We start from the raw sequence: 17,120 nt of genomic DNA, 5'->3' as shown, positions 1-17,120 counted from the left end.
GCTTTTTTTTTTTTTTTTTTGGAAGGCACATCAAACTTTCTGACTCACTGTGCTTGCAGGCAAATGCTTCCTCATCATAATAACCCTTACTGGGACAAGAAGTCTCTACCGTTCTGGGGTCTCTGGAAAACTGCAGGATCATAGGTTCAAGAAGGCTGCCAGGGCCTCACACACTGGTTCAGGCCAGAAAACCACTGGGGGATTTCATTTCAAAACTGAGAAAGTGGTCACGGGCAAGGGATACGCATTCTCTCCTAACTCCGGGAAGTGAGTGTCTGAGACAAGAAAAGAGAAATAGTAGGAGAAATGTCACCACATTATACTACCTACATCTCTATTTCTAGAGGCTTCCATGACCACCTGCCATGTTCTACTGGATTGCCAGTTCCTGTGGATGCTTTCAGACACTAGAGAAGAAACTGTCCTAGGTTGAGGCTCTAGAAGCTGTCGTCCGGAATACACAGGTGAAACACAGGCCAAGTCTGAGCAAAGATCCCTCCTTAAGCAGAGATCAAGTGGCCATGGAGAGGCGTGTCTCCAGCTTTCTCTACCCTTTAACATCCATCCTAAAGGTATTGTTAAAAATAGCCATCGTTGGCCAGGCAAGGTGGCTCACGCCTGTAATCCTAGCACTCTGGGAGGCCGAGGTGGGAGGATCATTTTAGGCCACGCATTCAAGACCAGCCTGAGCAAGAGCAAGACCTTGTCTCCACCAAAAAATGGAAAAAATTAGCTGGGTGCAGTGGTGCATGCCTGTGGTCCTAGCTACTCAGGAGGCTGAGGCAGGAGGATCACTTGAGCCCAGGAGTTTGAGGTTGCTGTGAGCTATGATGATGCCACTGCACTCACTCTCCAGCCCAGGCAACAGAGCAAGATCCTGTCTCAAAAAACCCCAAACCAAAAACACCACCACCACCAACAACAACAACAAAGAAACCCAAAACAACAACAAAAAATGGCCATCACGGGTTGTACAATGATGTGAATGTACTTAATGCCACAGAACTATACACTAAAAATGGTTAAAACGGTAAATTCCATTATATATATTTTACCAAAATTTTTAAAAAATCATGAAGTGTCATGAAGTAATAGAATCTTGAAGACTGAGTTTAAAAACATACCTTTACCAACTATCTCATGCTTTTCTCTGAAAACATGCCTGCTAAATTGTTGTTTTCTAGCCTATAATGAACACCTACAACAACAGACAACTCACTACCATACTTAGCAGAGAATTCCCTCTTTTATTTTATTTTTTTGTTTGTTTTTTGTTTTGTTGTTTGTTTTGGGGGTTTTGTTGTTGTTGTTGTTATTGTTGTAGTTTTGAGACAAAGTCTCACTCTATTGCCTGTGGTAGAGTGCAGTGGCGTCATCATAGCTCACTGCAACCTCAAAACCCTGGGCTCAAGCCATCTTCCTGCCTCAGCTCGGACTGCGCCACCACATCCTGCTAATTTTTTAATTTTTGGTACGGATGGGGTCTCACTATGTTGCCCAGGCTGGTCTCAGACTCCTGGGCTTAAGCGATCCTCCTGCCTCAGCCTCCCAAGTAGCTGGGACTACAGGCATGCACCATCACACCCGGCTAATTTTTCTATATTTTGTGGAGACAGGGGTCTTGCTTTTGCTCAGGCTGGTCTTGAACTGCTGTCCTCAAGCAATCCTCCTGCCTCGGCCTCCCACTGCCCGGCCAAAGCTGGGCCAAAGCTGGTCTTTTCTATCACACTGTTGTTCTGTCCTGCGTCCTAAAGTCTTGGGCTGTGTCTCCGGCAGAGGAGATGGTGTGTACCAAGCCCTGCACCCACCCTTGCTTTAGGGCTCCCCCTTCGTGACATGCACTTACATTGGAGCAAGAGTTTGGACTGCACGTAGGGAACAAGTCCCTCTCTGGATTCAGAGAGAGCCAACCTGTGTGGGATTTGGATGCCTGACCTTGGCCAATTAGTACCTTGCTCAGTGTAACCAACTGAGTCCCAGATTCAATTCGATTCAGCAAACATTTATCGAGCATCTCAGCGCCAGCTGATTTCTGTCTGTTTTATAAGTGCAGTGAAGCTCAGCCTTCTCTCCAGATTAGAGTTATTTGTATTTCAAGGCAAAAAGATAGGTTTTAAGTACCTGTAAGAGGCAGTAATGGACGCTTGGGGAGGGGTAGGCACTGGGCTGGGGCCGAGGGGCAGGAGCTGAGGGAATGACCAGTAAATCAGGGCAGCAGGACCTGGCTGGAGACAGGCAGGCCAGAAAAAGCCTGGGGATTTGTTGTTTTGAACCTTCCCCCACTTTCTTTTTAATCGAAAAGATAATGCATGCACATAGTAAAAAAATTTTTTTTAAAGAACACAAAAGGGTATACGATGAAAAATGTCTCCTTTCCTCTCCTAGACCTCCAGTCCCCAGTATCTTTCTTCAGAGGTATCCTACTGTTAGCAGTTTCTTTTGTGTCTCTCCAGAAAATTTCTATCACGTACAAGTATATCTTCCTTTTTAAAACCCAAATGGTAGCACTGTATATTACCACTGCTTTTTCACTTGGCACACATCTTGGCATTCATCCGTACCAGTGCATACAGAGTCACCTATTCCTCAGAGCGCAGAATCCCACTGCACAGGGGATCCCAATGGATCCCCTACTGATGGACGTTTAGGTTGTTTCTGGTTTCTGCTATGATAAGTAAAGATAATGTGCATGCTCCTACATGTGCATCTCTGCCCACAGGTGCAAGGGTAACAGTAAGATAAATTCCTGGAAGTGGAATTGCTATAATTAGGTAGCTGTCAGTGTGATTGTGACTGAGAAGTCCAGTGAGAGGAGATGGTGTGAGCTGAGCCCCGAACCCACCCTCTTTCTTGCATACAGTCCCCCCAGATCCCTCATGACACGTGGCAACACTGGAGCAGGCGTTTGGACTTCATGCAGAGAAAGAGTCCTCTAGATGCAGAGAGAGCAAAACCTGTGTGGCTGGGGACCCAGCTGGGGGCTAAGAGTCTTTATAAAGACACCCCCTCCCCCGAGTTGGGGGCTAAGAGCATGTAGAGGGATTGAAGCTTAACGATGCAATGCCTGGCACATGGAGGTGCTCCATCAGCATGAGCTATTGTGGGCGTTATGATTATTGCTGTGATGATCCAGAGGGAGCCCTGCCTTGCCGGGGGCCAGGAAAGCTCCCAGGGCTGTTCTGTCCAAGAGTCCAGTTGATTCAAAGGCACCAAAGTGGGAGGCTGCTCAGCTCTTGGAGCTGGACGGGAGCTGAGACAGGCAGTTCCCACTTATCACTGCTTGGCATCTGGAGCGCCCGGGCCCTTGCCAGTACCTAATAAACACCATACTTCATGCCTTGCCATTGTCACCCACGCATCCCCTGACGCCTGCTGACGATGGCTACCACAGCACACAGTCAGCATTTCACCCTGACACATGACTCCGTTATGACCTGCTTTCCGTTTTAAGTGGATACGGCCTGCGTGATGTCACCGTGACATAATGAAACTACAGTTGTTTATTCCTTGGGGTAGGGATGCGTGGGTAGGTATATCAGAACTTACACATCTAAAACAGAGTGAGTCTTGACTTGGGAGGCCAGTCAGACCTGGATTCCAGTCCTGGCCCTGACACTCACAAGCCCTGTGGCCTTGGGAATTCATTGAACTTCCTTGAGCCTTAATTTTGTCACCTGTGAAATGGGCTAAGCACTTGTTAATAGGATTACTGTGAGCAGTAAGCAAGATAGTGGAATATGAATTTTATTATAGAACTGCCTTATTCCAAAAATGATACCACGCAGTGAGATAATGTATGGACAGCGCCCGGCACATAGTAATGGCTCAATAAAGCATCGATTCCCTTCCCCCGCCCTTCTGTCACAGTGGTCACCTTTGGACCCAAGCCCCCGATTTCAAAGTGCAGCCATTAATTGAAACACTTCTGGTACTTCCTTGTGAGAAAACTGGCTCAATTCTTGAGAGTCCCATCTTGTTTTGAATCTAAAAACAAAAAAATTTCCTAACAACAAAAACAAATCACATTCTGCAAATTGCTCATCCCCTTTATTCACAGCACAGAGCTTCAAATTACTTTTGGCCTTTTCCAAAAAAATCAAACCCACCCTCAAAGGTCAAGGATTCGCCTCTGCTGAGGCTATTAAGGGGAAAATGCTATGAGATCTGAAGCAATTTCCCAGGAAGAATGCATCAGCTGTTTTGAGCAAGCCCAGCAGAACTGGAATAAAAGCAGAGCCCCCACCCCTGGCTACCCTGAACCGGCCCATTCCTTGGGTCACTCATATTTTAACCTCTTTGCTGGAAAAGCCACCTCACGGCTCCCAGGTCCCACTCTGTGGACTGCATTCGCAGCCTCTGGGCTGAGAACTGTTTTGCTGCCTCCAAAAAGTGTGTGCTCAGGTGGGTTCCCAGACACTGGGCGTGAGGATGAAGTATGGAAAGGAAATTGATGGGCAAGAATTTGGGAAGATGGAGTGGCCCTCCTTTGTCTTGATGGCGATAGTGGGAAAGGGGCCCAGGGACTGCGGGCCAGGGATGAGATGTCTCGGGAGCAGAGCAGTGTCTCCTGAGCCTGAGCCCACTGTCACCACAGAGGCACCAACTCTCCCAGCCAGAGGTCCACTCAGCCCCGCCCAGGGCAAACGCAGGGGACATACTGCCCATGACCTGAATATCCTCAGCCTCACCCCCAGATATTCTCGGACCAGAAAATGCCAAAGGGCCCACTCCCCCTCTCCCTGCTAGCTACCCCAATTTGGGAGAAGCCCCTCCCCCTACCTAACCTCACAGAAGGCTGAGGACAGTGAGGCCAAGTGAAAAGACCCCAGGCCTGGATTCAAAATCCCGGCTCAGCTGCCACCTGGCCCGGCGACCTTGGACAACACAGGCAGGCCCTGCTGCCTCCCACCTCCCAGCCTCAGTTCCCTTGTCTAGGAGAGGCGATGATACCTACTCGGGTTGGGGGAGCCATGGTCAGAAAGGAGACATAAAAATAAAAAGAGATGATGTAGGCAAATACCCCCAAGGCCCCGTGTTCAGGGTATAGTGGCTTCTCTGCTCTGACAGGAGATCTGGGACTGTGCTCTGAGCCCACAGGGATGGGACGAGCCACCAAAGCCCCAGTAGCCCACTAGCTCTCACTGTGAAAGACGGGCAGGGGGGGAGGAGTCTCCACCGCCAGGAGGGCCCAGGCTTGGTCCTGAGAAGACCTTTGGCCTTCACCCATTCTCCTCCTCGTAGGCTCATCCCACAGATCAGGGGGCTGACTTGCTGTCGCTAGAAGTCCCACCTGCCAGAAGGCGGCAGAGCAAAATGGTTATGCCTGGCACTTGGTGCTAAAGAAATTCCTGTGTCATTACTGTCCCTCTCAGATGGCTTGCTGGAAGATCTACAAAGATAAACAAGTCCTTATCTTCTTGCTAATTGGTTCAAATCGATTGACCTTACAAGTGGGTCTAATGTACAACTGGTAAAAGATGGCCCGCATGCCAAGGAACCAGTGCACTTAACTAGCTGTCGCTCAAGCGACTGAACAAGGCATATTAACCCAAATTTCTCAGACTGCCTTCTCCTGATAGGCTGCCGAGCCAGCGTCTCCCCTATTGGGCTAACATTTGCTGGGTCAACAGGCCTGCTTGTAGGCACCTGGATCCTATTAGGTGGGTGGTAAGAACACCAGTGTAGATTCCTTGGAGAGGCAAGAGGAGCTTGTGACAAGTGTCCCTGGGCCCTGCCCTGCCCTGGCTCGGGCTGCCTGGCTGTAGAAAGCGCTGAGTCCCAAGTGCTGGCAGAGGAGGATCAGGAAGGCAATTTTCCTGGTACTCATGATCTGTTTTCCATTTGCCTTTTGATCCGATTCCTCACTCGGCCTGCTCCCAGGAAAGCTTGAGTCTGTCTCATTGAACCCATCTCTGAGGCTGGGTCACCGCTGCTTTCCACGTGGGAGCTGATGTTCAGTCTTTCATCGTTGCCAGTGTCTGAAATAGTCCAGAAACTGGTAAAGACAAGAGACACCAGGAGATGGCCTAAAAATCTTGGCCAGAGTACGGTGACCAGCAGCTCTTCCCCCTCCCCTCCCCTCCCCCCAGGTTCCCCCTGCAGAGCGCTGGCTGCTGCCCTCCCCCAGAAGCGGCCCCCTGTCCCCAACTTTTTTCTGTGCTATTAATAAACTTCAGCTGAGATCCTTCCGAGCCCCTTCCTCGGGGTTTGATCCTTGCTGCTTTGCCTTATCCGCCTTGCTTTTCACAAGCACTTAAATTCATGAGAAAAGGGAAAAAGTGAAATCAGATAGAAATGCAGGTCTGTTTGCTGTTTTCTCCAATGAAATGGTTCTGGGTAAACAGCAGACGCCTTTGATGAAATCCCAGCAGGCTTAAACAATAAAGCTGGTTACAAACTCAATCTGGCGGAGATATCAGATCTGAAATTGTTTCAAAAAACATGTCAACATTTTCTAATGCTCCTAAAAAAAAAAAAAAAAGAAAGAAAGGAAGAAAAAAGAAAGAAAGAAAAAAAGAGAAAACTTCCTGGGCTGCCCACTGTGGAGTCTGGGTGAGGGAGACAGGACGGGGCAACCCCAGGCTCTGCTCAGGCCCCCTGGGACTTTGTGCATGGGGGAGCCCAGGAGCAGGCTGCTCCTTGGCTGCTGGGGGCCCTGCCCGCTGCAGATGTGTAAATGGCCATTTCAGAGTCATTGCCCAAGCCAGGCAGGGACCAGTGTCCCTTGTGCACACCACTGCACCATCCTGCCACAAACCTGGCCTCCCTGCCTCCACCCTTAACTTCCTGCCTTCCATCTTCCACACTGCAGCCAGTGGAAGCTTTTAAAAATGTAAATCAGTTCATGTCATTCCTTCGCTTAAAACCTCTAATACCTTCACACCGCACTTAGAATAAAATCCAAACTCCTCCCAGGGCTTTTAAGACCCTAAGGGATCTGCCACTGCTACTTCTCCACTCACTATATTCAAGCTCCCTGGCCTTCTTCCCAATCCCAGAACACACCGATTGCTTTCCTGACTCTGGGCCTTTGCACTTGCTGTAAACGGTTGCCTGGGATGCTTTTACCCCAAGCCATTGCCATTGGACAGCTCCCTGACCACCCTGACTAATGTTGCTGCTTTCCCCAGCCAAGCACAATATCACATTACAGTTTTATTATCCATGCTAAATCCAATCACTATCCGAAATCATTTTATGTGTTTACTTATTAACTGTTTCTCCTTTGGAATGCAATCCCTCTGCAGGCTGGGACTTCTACATCTCCTTGCTGGTAGCCTAAGACTGACACGCAGTAGGTGCTCAATAATTATCTACTGCAGGAATGGATGAGCAGCAAGGATGTCATCGCCTGCTCCAGGTATCCTCCTGGGCAATGACCAGGAGGCCAGGAGTACAGCGCCATAGGGATACCTTGCCACCCTCTCTCCACCGGCCTCCCTAGCTACCCGTGCCCCACCCAGGCCCCACCCAAGGGTCTTGCCGGCTTTAGGCCGCCAGGCCTTGGAGGTCAGGCCTGAGCTGGAGCTGGGATGTCCCCGCCCGCGCTCACACAGCGTGGGTGGAGGGAGGTGTGCAGGGCTGGGCCGGCTGGGGAGAGCCAGAGGCCGGCGCGCTCCTTGCACGCCTTCTTGGTAAAGCGCGGGCGCAGGTGCGCTCCTGTGGGCCACCCGGGTCTGGAGCCGGGCGGTGGGTCGGGGCGGACAGCGATGCCACCCTCAGGGCGCAGGCCGCCCCACCCCCACCCCTCCGGGGCCGCGATCGATCCTACTGCTCCCGGCCTCATTACCGAGGAGAGCTGCCGGGCTGGCAGGGGAGCCAGACGGCTGCGGAGGGGGCGGGGAGGCCTCCTTGGCTCCCTGGCCCGGATTAAATATTTACTATGTTTTGTTTGGCCTTTGGGGGAGGGGTGAGGAGCGCTGTCGCATTGATCCGGAGCTGCCCGGCGAGGCCCTGGGCGAGGGCGGTGCCCAGGCGCGGTGCCCCGAGCCTCGCCCTGGCCGGCGGGGACCGACAGCGCCCCGGTGCGCCGGGCCCTCAGGGCGGGGATCGCGCCCTCCCGCGCCGCGGGCCCGCGCGCACAGATCTGGGTTACTGCGCTGCCTCGGTCCCCTCCTCGCGGCAGCGTCTGCGGGGCCCGCCAGCCTCGCTCGGGTCGGTCCCTCCCCGCGGACGGGGCCCGCCGCCGGCCACCGAGGGCTCAGGGTGTGCCAGGCCGCGTCGCCAGTCCGAGCCATTCGACCCCAGCCCAGCCCCAGACGGCTTTACTCTCCCCAATGTACAGACGTGAAATCTGAGGCACAGAAGGGTGGACGCGGGGCCAGATTGGGGACCCAGGCCCGCCCTCCCCAAAGCCCGGGCGCTTCCTCACGCGGCTCGCCTGGGATTTGGTCACCGAGGTCGCCCCGCCGCCTTCCTGCCCCAAGTGGCGCTGCCTGAGAAAGGGAAAAGGGAGTGGTCTTGTCCTCCCGGGGACCCCGGATCTTTGCCAGTGCTCTAGAAAACGCCCGCTGGGTGGGCAGGTTTGACACTGGGCTTGAGCAGCCAGATAGGACCACCCAGGCCCCTTACACTGGCACATTCCACACAGACAAGGCGCCCTGCTGGGCAGAGGACGGACAGACAAGGCCCCTGCTCTCAGGGAGGTAGGACCTGGTGTGCACAAACAGAAGCTGCCCTCCCCCTTCAGTCCCCATCCGTGTGTGTACACTGTGACACATCCTCTTACACACACGCAGCGGAGACCTCTCCACAGTCCCCTTACATGGATGTACACTCACCCCACGGAGCTGCTCACGTCAGTCTACACATAAGATACACACACACTTGCCCACCCGAGCCCACCTCTGTCCGCATGTGTGTGCACACGCTCACACACACAGGCTAGGGAGGGGCTGCCCCACCCCACAGTGCGTCCTCACTGATATAAACACAGACACACACACAGACATACTAAGAACTGCTGCTTCCCTACACACGTGTGTATACGCCAGCTCACAGCATTCACACACAAAGAACAGTTCACCCGCCTCCGCCCCATACACACACCCAGAACTCTGCATCCTGCTCGTCCTGTCCCTGCACACACGCACATGTATGCACTCAAGTGCCCACTCCCGCCCCATCCCTATTCATGTGTCCCCATACACACACACACACACACACACACACTCAAGCACACACCCATGCGCTGACTGCAGGCGGCTGGGGAAGAGCTGCAGCCTCCAGCTCTGCTCCTATTTAAAGAGAAGCATTGCTGGAAAAGGAACAAAAGCAAAGCCGGCTATAAATAGCCACCTCTCTCCCCGCTTTTCCTGCCCTCCGGCCTCTCGGCCTTGCCTCTCCTCTCCTGCCTAAGGCCCAGAGCAGCCAGGGCAGGCCTGTCCCTGGGGGGAGGCAGTGGGTCCCTGGAGGCCATGTGACCAACCAGTGACCACTGGGGTGGGCCGGGGGCACAGGCCGGACACCTGCAGCCAGCCGTGTGCACGGGCCCAGCGCAGAGGGAGAGCAGCCCGCATGGGCCAGCGCTGCTGCCTCAGCAGAACTGCAATGTCCGCAGGTGCGAGGACGAAGCTGGGTCTGCCCAGCAGCAGCCAGCGCTGCCCCAGGTGCTCCCTTCCCGGCTGAGCCCGGCCTCTCCTTGGTTCCTGGGTTGGCCCAGAGCCAGGGGTATTGGGTGTCCTGTCAGAAAGCAGCATGGGGCAGAGGAAAGGGTGTCAGGACAGGAGGAGGGGAGGGAACACAAGTCCAACTTTGAGTTCCAGTTCTCGCATCTGTGGGTCCAACAGCCTTGGGCAAGGCTCCTAACCACACCACGCAGCCAGTTCAACCCTCTTTGAGGGGTGGTGGAAAAACTACATGGAAAAGTGTGCCTGGCAGGCCCTTGTGAGCTGTGGAGGGTCGTGGGATGGGAGAGGTGACAGGCTGCCCTTTGTCTGAGAAGAATTCCATAAAGATAACAATAATTTACTTCATTTATTTTGTAAAATATTTACCATGCACTGGACACTGCACTGTCTTTAGCTCATTTACTCCTCTGTGAAGTAGGTACTGTTTATATTCCCATTTTACAGAAGAAGAAACTGAGACTCAAGTGCTTGTTCCAAGGCCACCCAGACTCTTAAAGCACAAAGCCAAGTTGCAAGGTGGAGCTGGGACTGTCTGAGACCACAGGCCTCCTTCCTGCGTCCTGTACTGTTGGGGGCTGGAGGACCTGGTTCTGGAGTAGCCCCTTGGGCTAAGCTGCCTCCACAGGCTAGCCCAGGACTGGATGGGCTGCAGGGAGGGGGACTGTAGAATCCTCCTTCCTGAGGTGCCCACCCGGGATTTGCTGCACCAGCCCACCCCTGTCCCCGGCTCCCCTGAGGGGCCTCTCCACTTCAGCCCTAGGGGAGGGGAGGGGAGGGAGTGGGGGAGAGCTCAGGCAGACCTACTTTCAAGGCTTTAATCCTTTTTGCTTAAAGGATTTTTTTTTGCTTGGGGAAGACTTGGTCTGATCAGAGGAGAGACGCAGGGAGCTGACAAGCTTCGGAGGATGGGGGGTGGTGAGGAGAAAGAAATACATATTTATTACCCTCAATTATTAAAAAATAGATAGTACCAGATCTTAGGTCCTGGAAGACACTGTAGAAGCATTTGTGCAAGGACTATTTTCTTTCCTTCTTTTTCTTTCTTTCTCTCTCTGTTTTTTTTTTTTTTTTTTGGTTGAGATTGCAACGTGGCTAGCTTGTTAGTATAAACACCTTGGCCAGTTCCCAGCAGGGGGTGGGGGATTGGAAGGGTCAAGTGCTAAGGGTCAGTGCTAGCGGGGGCACAGGACCAGCGGCCAGGGAGCCTCTGCACCCCAGCTACAGGGTGCAGCTGGACCCCAACTCAGCAAGAAGGGTGGGGCAGGAAGGGTGTGCCCCCGTTTGGGCTGCACAGGCTGGGCTGGAGGCAGGTGAGTATCCCCAGCTGTTTCCGTATGGCCCCGCTGCTCTCCCAAGACAAACCCTCTGCCAAAACTGCCCTTCCCCCATGTTGCTGTGCTTTTCAAGGGAGTGGCAAGAAAGAAATCGATTCCACCTTCCTCTGTGGGGGCGGTGACAGCTCTCTCTCGCCCCAGGCTGCTGAGGGCTTCACCCAGGGGCACTGCCATCTCCCTGGACACACCCTTCTCCTCCCAGGATTGTATCTGCCTGTTGAAAGGGGGAAGGTCGTGAGCGCAGAGCAAAGCTGCCAAGCTGTCCTGCAAGGGTCCTGAAGCCCACTGACACCTGCCCCTGCAGGCTGGAGACAGGCTCCTAACACCCCCAACCTCTTTTCTCGAGGGTCCTCTAACAGGGCAAGGTGAGGCCTGGAACAAAGAAGAGGGGTTTACAACGAGGGAAAAGACCAGGGGAGGCGAGCCCACAGAGAAAAGGACAGACTGCAGCATTCATTTTGGTACACAGAATCCCCACAAAGCCTAATACACAGGAAAAACAATTGAGATGATGATGAAGATAGAACAGTAGCAACGTCTCACTGAGGACTTGCTCCGTGCCCGAAAGGCACTTTACATCCCTCCGCTTTGTCACAAGTTCTCAAAACCCCAAGAGGCAGGTGGCATTAACCCCAATTTTCAGATGATGAAACTGAGGCCCAAAGAATTGAAAGCATTTGCCCAAGGTCAGGCGGCTGGTTAAGTGGCAAAGCAGCGACCTGACTCCCGCCTGTCTGGCTCCACAGCCCTCGCTCCTGTCTGCTTGGCTCAACCTCCGGGGGCAGCAGGAAAACCCGAGCAGACCAGCAACAAGCTCAAGAGGCCCTGGCCTGGGCTGGGTTTTCCCTTCAGATCAGGGAGACCCTGTCGCAGGAGAAGGAAGAGGGAGCTGAGTGGAGGTCAGGGCCGTGGGTAGATGATGCACCAGTTTTCTGGGGAGGCCTTCAACCTCATCTCACTTTTCCAAGCCAATGAAAACCACTTGAAAATGCTTTTCCACAGCTCTGCCTGCACTGCCTTAAGGGACTTCTCCCCAGCCCTGGGCAGAGAGAGCAAAGAGTTCAGGACAGAGGGAGGAGCATCTTCCCCAAATAGGGTGGCACCTCCACCCCCGGTGACCTGTTCCTGCTGGTCCTGAGAGCCCTGCCCCTGGCCAGGGCTTGCATGTGTCAGTCCTGATCACTCACACAGACTCAGCTCTGGGTGCAGAGAAGCAAAACTTCAAAGGGCAGTCAAGTGTGGGCTGTAGGAAGGACTGCCCGCCCATGGCTTCTGCTCGGAAGGAAGTTACCAAATGCTACTAGTAAGATTCATGGCAGCATTCACTGAGCTCCTGTTCTGGGTCAGGCCACAGTAAAGTGCCAACAGCTTTATAAGTATCGCTTTGTTTAATCTTCACAGCCCAACAAGATAGGTACTATTATTTGTCCCATTTTACAGATAAACTCAAGTACAGGGAGATAAAGTAATTCCCAGGATTTGAACTTGAACTAAGATACTAGGTGTTTAATCACCCCACTCTGAGATGAAGGCCTTGGCCTGGTCCTTGAAATGAGCCCTCCCTACCAAGACCCCTCCTCTCATGGAGAGGAAGCCTCCTCTGAGTAAGGACAGTCACTACATGGCCAGAGAGGCCACGAGTGTGGGCTCAGCTGGGGCACAGGTGCAGGGAGAGGTTGAGGATGGGGTCCTAGGCAGATAAAGGGTGTGTTGCCAGCCAGCGTGTCTTGGACATCTATGGAACACATTGGCTGACCACTGCTAATGCTGTGTGACGTTGGGCAAGACGCTGCAGGTCTCTGAGTGTCAGTTTCCTCAGCTGAGCTACAAGGTCCCTTTTAGCACCATATTTGAAAGAGTCTACAAATCTGTCAGGATCACACAAATCCCCTGGTCCAAACCAGAAGGGAGAGGCATGTTCTTCCTCATACTCCATCCTCTGGAGCTTTTTGGAGCCACAAGCCATTCCAATCCCAAAGAAAACCAATGCCTCTGTACACTTTCCCCCTCTGCTTCACCCACAGCCTGCTTCCCTGGAGACCTGGGCCACGTTCACAGCCCCTTCCCCATGAACTCTCCTCCTCTCCGAATAATTGAATGGCTTCGGGTCCCATCGGAGGCCGACGCTTGGGGTAGTGACAATGGGTGTCACTGACCTTCTACAATGGCCTCCACACACCAGGCTCCCTGCGAAGTCCTTGCCCTTCTCTCCTGCCCTGCTCAGCCCACAAAGCCTGTGGGCCAGGCTGCTGGATGTTGGCTGTGACATGGTCTCTAACAGTGGCCTAGCCAACCTGAGGGGACAGGCAAGTCATACAATGGAGCACTTCGCAGCCATTAAAACTGAGGCTTAGAATTATCAACATAAAAAAAATAAAATTGTGACACACTGGAAAAAAAAAAGGATTACCAATATACAAAATGATGCTCGAGATACACGATAAATTCAGCGAGGCGGGACACGTTACACGCACGCAGGTGAGAAGCACAGAAGAATTTACCAAATGCGCCAGATGCCCTGGGAGGCATGAGCTCTCTCCCACACTTTGCTCTCTGGGTTGTGGGATTGTGGTGATTTTCTTCTTGTTGCCAGTCTGTGATTTTCCAGTGTTTTCCTCCATGGGTATGCATTATTTGGGAAGTTCAAAAACTTTACTCTGTGGCTGTTGAGTCAACCAACCCTACTCCTCCTTGGTACTTCGGGCTCTGCAACAATCAGGCTCCCGCCAATCTGCCCTGCGACTGATCTGCCACTGCCTCGTCCCATGAGCAGTGACTGTGGCCAAAGTATTAGTCGTTGAGTTTTTCTCCAGCCTTTCCAACCTTCCCTGCAAGTCCCCCGTCCTTTCGCAAAGCCTCCCCAGGTGTGCCCAGCCAGTGAGCAGGGAGCTCCCCTCCTGCCACCTGCCCCCCTGGCTTGAAAGTGCCTTCCTTCCCACCTACACCGTCTTTTCACTTATTCTGGGTGTGTGGCTTCTCTCTCCAAGCAGGTTGCAAATTTCCTGAGAGCTGAGACCCTCACTCAGCCCCTCCCCACAACTCAGAATGGCTGCCCTGCCCATAGCCCCAGCCCTAGAGACAACTGGGCACTGTATCAAGCATACTCCTGCCTCAGGGCCTTTGCCCTTGCTGTGGCTTCCTCTGCCTGGAGGGCTCTTCCCAGGCAGAGGCAGCTCTGATATCTGCAGAGCTCCCTCCCTGACTCCACTTAGGCCTCTGTTCAAATGTTGCCATCCCAGAAAAGCTTGCCTGCCAATCTCTATAAAATAACAGCAATCTAGTCACCCTCTGTTCTTTAACTACCCCTCGGTTAATTTCCTTCTAAGCACTTACCCCCACCTGACAGAATGGAGTTAGCCATTTGTTGTCTACCTCCCTACCCCCAACTCGAATGTAAGCTCCACAAAAACAAGAGATTTAGTTTTTATTCACTGCTTCATCCTCAGTGCCATGCCCGTGGTGGCAGGCAGTCAATCGTTGTAAATAAACATTTGTCCAGTGGAGAGAGCCCTCCAGTACCTCTCTTGGCTGACAAGATAAAAGGTGGCCAGCTCACCCATGGATTGACAATCCGTAGGTGATAATTAGCTACGACATGATCTGGGATGAGCCATGACACGGCTGGCTCCATTGGGGTCTTCCTCTTGGGACATAAAGCTGGGAATACCAAGAAGTTGAGGCAGTGAGCTGCGGGAGGGGCAGGTGAAGGGCTGTCTTGGAGAGCAAGCCGTGGGTGGCTGTGTTGGGCCCGTGCGAGGTGAAGACCCAGGGTACAGATGGCGGGGCAGGAGAAGGAGCTGGTTGGTTGGAGGGAGAGGCCAGGGCAGAGAGGCCACTGGAGGGACCCCGGAGAGGCTGTACTTCCTGGAGCTACCCCTGGCCTGGAGGCTTTGGGAGTCCAGGTCACTCATGTCCTTGCAATAATCCCACATTTCCAATGAGCTGCCCTGAATCCCTGCAATCAGATGTGTCCATGAAGGCAGAAATACCAGCCCACCAGGGGCAGCGGGCCAGTTACGGGTAGATGGTAACCACTGCAGCCTCAAGGCAGCCCCAGGGCCCGTTGCCGCCCCACGAGCGGGTGGTAAAATGTCCCTTTTGGCTGGTGCATTCTCCTGAGCGTGGCCCTGTGAACTGCCCCAGCCTCCGACCCTCTGCTCAGCGATTCTGTTTTAAGCGCAGGCCTGGGCAACAACCCGGGAGCCCTCCCTGGGAGGAGAGGGAGCAGTTCAAAGTAACAAGTCATTTTCACAGATGGGAGAGAAGACAAAAGAGGCAGCGTCTTCTCACCCCAGGCACCACCTGAGCTCAGCTTCGTCTGGCAATTTTTTCTCCTCATGTTCGGTCCAGCCTCATTTAAACATTTCAGATCTCTGAAGCCCAGAGTGTCCACAAGAGGTTTTCATTTGCCACGGAATCGATAGTGCAAATTTTGTTCCATAAAAATCTGCCAAGTACAACCCTAAACTTTTCCAAGTGAAAGTGTTGTTTCTTTTCCCAACACAGCACCTGCCCTGCTGGATGTCCTCTGTGATGCCGACTGCCAGTCTTCCCGTGCCCACCAGCTGCCCGGGGCCGCAGCAGCCCCGAACCCCACCTGAGACATTTAGCTGCTGTGAACTTCAATATCCTCATGTGCAACTCGTGGCTTACAAGACCTGCCTTCTTTTGGCTGGGCGCCATGGCTCACGCCTGTAATCCCAGCACTCTGGGAGGCCGAGTCGGGAGCATCACTTGGGGCCAGGAGTTCAAGACCAGCCTGAACAAAACAATCGAGACCCATCTCTACAAGAAAAATTTTTTAATCGCAAATTTTAAAAACATTTAGCAAGGTGTGGTCACACATGCTTGTAGTTCCAGCTACTCCAGGGGATGAGGCAGGAGTTTGAGGTTGCGGGGAGCTATGATGATGCCACCGCACTGTAGCCCAAGCAACAGCGTGAGACCATGTCTCATTAAAAAAAAAAAAAAAAAAAAAAAAGACCTGCCTTTTCTGCTTTGAATGAGGCATTGCTCAGGGAAACTGTGTGGTATGACTCCCTTCTACATCCTCCTCATTGAAAATATCCCCATCCCCATTTCCTCCTAGTTCCTGATATTATTTCTTTTTTTTTTTTCTTTTTCTTTCTAGCTCTGTTTTTCTCAAAGCCTAGGTTATCATGATTTAATTGTTCTCACAGCTATATGGAACTATTTATTTGAGACAGGGTCTTGCTCTGTCACCCAGGCTAGAGTGCAGTGGTGCAATCATAGCTCACTACAGCCTCCAACTCCTGGGCTCAAGCAATCCTCCCGCCTCAGCCTCATCAGTAACTAGGACTACAGGCACGTGCCACCCTGCCTGGCTAATTTTTTATTTTTTTGTAGAGACAGTGTCTTGTTATGTTGCCCAGGCTGGTTTTAAACTCCTGGCCTCAAGTGGTCCTCTAGCCTTGGCCTCCCAAAGTGCTGGGATTACAGGAGTGAGCCACCACACCTGGCTTTGGAACAATTTAAAAATTAGATTTTGGTACTAAGTTTCTTGTGTTCCCACCTATGTGCAAAATCAATTATTCAACATTTATTATCCAATCAACTCATACAGACGTGCATTTGTTTATTGACTCAACACTTTTCACCAAACATCACTATGTGCTACATTTTATTTTGTGCAGATGCTGTTTTAGTTGGGTCCCGGTAGGAAACAGAGAGCACCCTCAGACTGAGCAATCCGATGAGTATATAAAGAAGGTGAGAACGGGGGTAGGGAAACCCTAAGTGATAATGTCATAACAGACACGGCAGGCAGGCACACACACCCAGGGCTGTGAGGGGAGGGAGCTCTTACTGAGCTCAGAGACAGACAGAGCTGGGGAGAGGACCACTGGCTTGCGCTGTGTAGCAGATGCTTCCAGGGCCTGCCCACAGCCCTGGGTTTTACCATTTCAGCACACACCAACCTGACTTCCAACTCCCAAGATCTGCATTTCTTTGCCTCAGGGCTTTCTCTAGCAGGGAGCTGGCTTTGCTCTCCCACAGAGCAGGCCAAAAGTACCAGTGAATTAAAACCTCCACAGGAACAACACTCAGCCAATGACTGATGGGATGTGGAATATAAATACCCCAGCTCCCTCACCTTTCAGATGAGATAACTTCGAGGTTCAAGTTCTAGACTGCA

General features: G+C 52.5%; 1 protein-coding gene across 1 annotated transcript in view; it reads right to left on the bottom strand.

The window, feature by feature from the left end:
* Window positions 1-17,120, bottom strand: part of RTN4RL1 (reticulon 4 receptor like 1) — a 69,430-nt gene that overhangs the window by 41,834 nt on the left and 10,476 nt on the right. The window lies entirely within an intron of this gene.

This window comes from Eulemur rufifrons, chromosome 9 (genome assembly GCF_041146395.1).
Source record: "Eulemur rufifrons isolate Redbay chromosome 9, OSU_ERuf_1, whole genome shotgun sequence".
NCBI lineage: Eukaryota > Metazoa > Chordata > Mammalia > Primates > Lemuridae > Eulemur > Eulemur rufifrons.
This window is presented reverse-complemented; position numbering and strand designations above follow the sequence as displayed.